Source organism: Petaurus breviceps, unplaced genomic scaffold, assembly GCF_028583685.1.
Source record: "Petaurus breviceps papuanus isolate PSGF00001 unplaced genomic scaffold, PetGlider_PUasm1.0 118, whole genome shotgun sequence".
NCBI lineage: Eukaryota > Metazoa > Chordata > Mammalia > Diprotodontia > Petauridae > Petaurus > Petaurus breviceps.
The window spans coordinates 5,110,433-5,116,432 of NW_027185616.1; the positions used below are offsets into that span (position 1 = coordinate 5,110,433).

A 6,000-nucleotide genomic window follows, 5' to 3' on the forward strand; every position below is an offset into this window, starting at 1 on the left:
TTTGTGACCTTGGACAGGTCATTCTTCCTCTCTGGACCTCAGTTTCCTCATCTGTAAAATGTTCCCTTCCATTTCTAAGACCAATGAATTCTGCTTGTATTAATTGCTACCTGTGAAACCTTAGAAAAGTAATTTCATTTCTCTGGGCCTCATTGTCTTCATCTGTAAAATGGCAGGGATGGGGGAGAGGGGGCTGGAGAGTGTTGGATCAAGATATCTCTAAGCTCCCTTACAGAGAATGGGGCAAGGAGAGCAACTTCTAAATTCTAGGACAGACAGTTAAGTAGAATGGAAAGAGCGCTGGGTCTAAAGTCAGAGGATATGATTCAAATTCTGTTTCTGCTGCTTACTATCTAGGTGACTTTGGGTAAGTCATGAACTCTCTGATCCTCAGTTTATAGGGGAGTTGTGCTAGATGGAGTCTAGGGACCCTTCCTATTCTAAATCATGCTATGATCCCAGAACTATGGGAGGTCAGTGTCAGGACAGTCTTAGGCCTTTGACATAATAACCCCCTGAGGGGAATTATTCTTCTAAGGAAGTTGATGAGGCTCCAATAGGATTCAATGAGAATTCCAAGATTATGCCCTTGTGGTTACAGTACTTGGCAGCTAAAAGAGGCAGGTGTGTTGGGTTTCTCTGTAGCATGCCACAAATGCCTCCCTGTGCCCACAAAATGCCTCAGCCTTCAGTTTGGACAGCGCCCAAATCTAGTCTCATCCCTATCTCCAGTTACTGGATGGAAGCAGCACAACAGCTTCCTACTTCCTTTAATCTCTCAGCCCTACGATCCATCCTCCACAAGCTGCCAAAATACTATTCCTGGCCATGTCATTCCCTGCTCAAGAGCCTTCAATGGATCCTTATCACCTCAGCTACTAAACTTGACATTTAAAACCTTTTACAACAAACTCCAGCCTAATTTTCCAGACATATTTCCCGTTAATCACCTTCATGCAGTTCCTGTTCTATCTGTACTAACTGACTTACTCCTTCCCAGACCCAAGTATTCCATTTCCTGTCTCCACACCATGCCTATGACCGGAATGCTTTCCCTTCCCACCACTTGGAATCCTTAGCTTCTTCAAGGATCAGCTCAACTGATTGTCCCCTAAGGGAAGTCTTTCTTTTTTCTATCCAGTCGTTAGTACTTGGTCCTTAATTTCTCCAAACCAACACCTACTAGACACTTAGTAAATGTCTGTTGGATTGGACTGGTTTAGATCCTAGTTATGTGGCCCTGGGGAAATTGCCTCCTGAGCTTCAGTTCATTCCTCTGTAGAAAAGGGGATTACTATCTACTTGTAATAACTGTCTCATGAGTTTGTTATAATGATCAACAATTCATTAATAAGCACTTACTAAGAATTTACTATGTGGTAGGTACTGGGTACATGATACCAAAAAATAAAGTCTTTGCCCTCAGGGAGCTTATATTCCAAAAGACAGAGACAAGCATATACATAAATATATTCAGAATAATATAAAGAATATTATATGTAATATATTATTACAACATATTCTATAAAATATATAATATAAAGAATACAAATAAATAATTAGGGAGGGGGTACTAGCAGTTGGGGTGAGTGGGAAAAGCTTCATGTAAAGGTATTTAAGTTGGATTCTCTGAAGTAGAAATGAAGAGGGAATACATTCCAGGCATGGGGGATGGCCATTGTAAAGACAGAGAAATGGAGATAGAGTGGGAGAAAGAAGACCAATGTGGTTAGATCACAGAGTTCAGAAAGATGAGCAGTTTAGAAACAAATGAAATAATGTATGTAACATATTCCATGAATATAAGCTGTTATTATCATTGCCCCCTGGAAGAGGTGGTGGTAGTACAGAAAACCAGCAGGCCTAAGGATGAGGTTGAATCCCAGGAGAGACATGTCCATGAGCCTAGGTGTGGTGACCTGAGGACCTACCAGGGGTGGCAGTGGTGATACTCTAAAATGAGAGGCTGTAGGAGAACCTTCAAACAAAAGGGCTCCAGGACTGCCATGGTAATGAGCTATCTCCCAAATGATGTCACTCCAGGGAAAGTCCAAGTGCCCCACTCTAGTTAAACATGGGTTAGTATACACACTGGAAATGTAAATACTTAGACACATACACACAAATGTGCATACTTCTATTCCAAGTTTAAAATATATATATACATGTATATATTATGCACATATATATACATGTATATATTATGCACATATATATACACAGACACATATTCATTCATTTTTGAATTTATTTACTTATTCATTTGTTTGTTTCAATATAAGCAGGGACTGTGACCAGCAAACCCCCCCCCCCAATTTTTTTAATCCCTTTTTCTTTTCCTCAGATTTTTTTTTTCCAGAAGAGGAGAGAAGGGAAAGAAATCTGAAGAGGAAAATGATGCTATACAGTGCTGTGTATGTTTTTTTGTGTTATAATGAACTTGTAAATACACAAGAATAAGAAAAAGGAAAGGCCCTTCAGTGATTCTAAGTAACATTTCTTGGAAAATTCTGGGTACTAATGTAAAACCACTTGAATATAAAATGAGAGGACTAGACTGGCTGACACCTAATGTTCCTTCCAGTCCCAGATTCTATGACCCTGCAAGAGGTTCCCAAAGTGGGGGATACTGCCCCCTGGGGGCTCTGGAATGATCCAGGGGCACAGTAGTAGCTTTGGATACAATTGGGGGGGCATTGTATAAAAATAAGGGGGTGGTGGAAAATAAGGAAAGAAGAGAAGAGAATAAAATTTTGAAAAACTATTTGTACATGTTTCATCTGTTGTTTAACAGAGTTAAAGTTGTAATGATTACATTGTTTTCCAAATAAACACACAAAAATGCAAGTTTTATAACCCATCAATGGTCAAGTTCACCAATAGGCCTTAACAAGCAAGTGTTGGCCAGTGAGCATGTCCAGCATTTTCAGGAAGTCCAGCATGCATTGGGAGGAATATGTGCCTGTAATGACTTGTTTACAATATGACACTATATGGTTACAAGAAACAATATTGCATCATCAAAATTTCAATGCAGAAAACCCCCACAAATTTATAATAAATTATTAAATTTAAGATGTATTATTTTAAAAGATATGTATTTTATATTTTTTGAAATGACACAAATTTTAAAAAAAAAACCATTAAAGGGTTAAAGAAAGTAGATTTCCAGGGGGGTGTCAAGTAATTTTTTTTTAAAGCAATGGGGGTTAAGTAACTTCTCAAGGTTACATGGCCAGTTATTTCTGGGTGTGGTGCTAAGTATCTGAGCCCAGATTTGATCCCAGGTCATCCCGACTCTGGGACTGGTGCTCTTACTCACTGCACCACCTGGCCGCCCCATGTCAACTAATTCTTATTTTGAAAAGAGGGAGGTAGATCAAATAAATTTGGGAACCTCTGATCTAGTTAGACTTTTTCATTTGATAGATGAAGAAATCAAGGGCCAGTGAAGTAAAAGTGATTTATTCAAGGCCACAGAGGTCAGAAGCAAAAGGACCAGGATTCCAAATACAGCATTTGGTCACTAATTAACTGTGTGACTTCCCCTGGCTAGACTACATTGTCCTCATGTATAAGATAAAAGGGCTAGCGTTGGGCTAAATAACCTTTAAAATCCTTTTCAGCTCCAACACTCCAAGCACTGAATATTTAAGCAGGCATTAGGAAGAGAAGGATGCTGCTTTGATGAGACAGACAGATACTTTTTTTTGCAGGAAGGCATAAAAGAAAGCAGCCTGATTTTCAGGCTAGAGCCATTTACACTACACCACATTCACTTGTGTGATATTGTGAGGTTATGCCTGGCTTGCTCTGGGAAGGCTATTCAGCCCTCTGGTTCTATCATCACCATGATCAGTCATTAGTTCCAACCGTTGCTCTCAAGAATCACCCAGCCTCCTTTCCCTATCTTGTCAGAGAGCCTTCTAGAAAACTCCAGCCCTGCTTCATTCCCATTAACACCAGGGTCCTGGAGAAAGGAAATGGTGTCAGGGGCTGTGTCAGAGAAAGAGAGAGAGAGAGACAGAAAGAGACAGAGAGAGAGAGAGACAGAGAGAGAGACAGAGAGAGAGAGAGAGAGAGACAGAGAGACAGAGAGACAGAGACAGAGACAGAGACAGAGAGAGACAGAGAGAGAGACAGAGAGAGACAGAGAGAGGGAGAGACAGAGACAGAGAGAGACAGACAGACAGAGAGAGTGTTGCAGGAAGAAGGGAGGGTACAAGGACACATAGAGTATTGACCCTGTCCAGTTGAGGATGGGAAGGGTGAGAGGAAGCAGGTAAATTGTTTTTAGTGGAGTGGAAGTAAAGAAAGACCAGAAATAGACTGGTTCGAACTGGTTCTCTCTGATACTTCTTTAAATGATGCCAGGTATAATATCTTCATTTTAATAGTTATAAAACTAACAGTAGTTGATAAACATTGCAACCACATAATGCTTTTCATTTTCACATTGTTCTAGAATAAATGGGTCTCCAAACCACAAACTACTGCCACCCTAAGGTCTGTGGCTGTAGCTCTCTACTGCTCTCTTTTTTCCCCCTTTCTCCTCTGCTGAGCTCTTTAGACACCAAGTGCACGGAGCCCTAACCATGGCTGGGCCACCATGACTTTTCTCTGGAGTGAAGATGTAGGAGACTTCTCTTGTCACAGTCTTCTAGCCCTATGCCGTATATAGCACAGCCACCAAGTCTATGCCTTTGGGGAGTTCACCATTTAACTGGGGAAACAAGTCTTAATTAAATAGCTAGAAAATAACTTGAGGCAAGAAGGTAGATTTCAGATCAATCCAAGGAAGAACTTTCTAATTATCAAAGCTAGCCAACAATGGAATAGGCAGTTCTATTAGATAGAGAACTCTCCCTGAACGTCTTCAAGATAAAGCTGGCTGATCATTGATCATGGATGAGATTCGTCCTTTAGGTAGACATGAGAGGACTTCTCTGACCTCATACAACCAGAATGTGTCAAAAATGGCACTTGGATATAGGTTTTCCTTTCACCAAGGCTGGCTCCATCTCCACAACCAATGCCATGATGCACCTCTGTATATAGACACATATGTGAGTGCATACATGCATATATTTTTGTTAATTTTTTTTTTTACCTCTTCAAAAGACTTTATCTGATTCCGCTATTTTACCCCACCCCCATTCACTTTTTTTTTACATATATTTGAATATTTGATTTTAAAACTTTCAATTCCAGATTCACTCCCTTCCCCCCCTGCCACCCACCCCCACTGGGGAGACAAGCAGTTCAGTATAGGTTGTACATGTGCGGCTAATGCAAAACAATAACATAGTAGATGTATTGTAAAAGACTGACTATATCTCCCTCCCTCCTATCCCACCTCCCACTTGTTCTATTCTCTACTTTGATCTTGTCCCTTTTCAAAAGTGGGTGCTTCCAACTTCCCTCCCCCCCAGCCTGCCCTCCCTTCCATCATCCCCCCTCACATTCCCTTCCCCCCCTATTCTCCTGGAGGGTGAGATCCCCTATTTAGTGTGTATTTCCCTCCCTCCTCAAGCCAGATTCAATAGGAATAAGGTTGACCCATTCCCTTTTGCCTACCTATTCTTCCCCTCCATTGTAACCATTTTCCCTTGCCTCTTCTTTATGAGATAGTTGCCCCACTCTGTCTCTCCCCATCTCCTCTCATTATATTCCTCTCACCTGTTAATTTCACCTTTTAAGTATCATCCCTTCCTGTTAAATTGGTCCCGTGCCCTCTATCTATGTATACCTGTAAACGTATATACACACATTCACATATGTATTCATATGCCCGCATATCCTCATATAAAGACATATATAATGTATATATATATGTATATATATATATATATATTTCTAATCCCTTCAACTACTGAGAAAAGTTTCATAGGTTACAATTATTGTTTTTCCATGTAGGAATGTTAATAGTTCAACTTTGGCCAGGTGGCTCAGCGAGCAAGAGCACCCGCTCCAGTGCCGGGACGACCCAGATCAAATCCG

At 40.7% G+C, this 6,000-nt stretch overlaps 1 long non-coding RNA gene across 1 annotated transcript in view; it reads left to right on the forward strand.

Moving 5' to 3' along the window:
* Positions 1–2,900, forward strand: part of LOC138159368 (uncharacterized) — a 29,741-nt gene extending 26,841 nt beyond the window's left edge. The window contains exon 4 of the long non-coding RNA XR_011167878.1: positions 2,345–2,900. This is a non-coding gene — a long non-coding RNA (uncharacterized lncRNA). The remainder of the gene's footprint in view (positions 1–2,344) is intronic.
* The last annotated feature ends 3,100 nt before the right edge of the window (positions 2,901–6,000 follow it).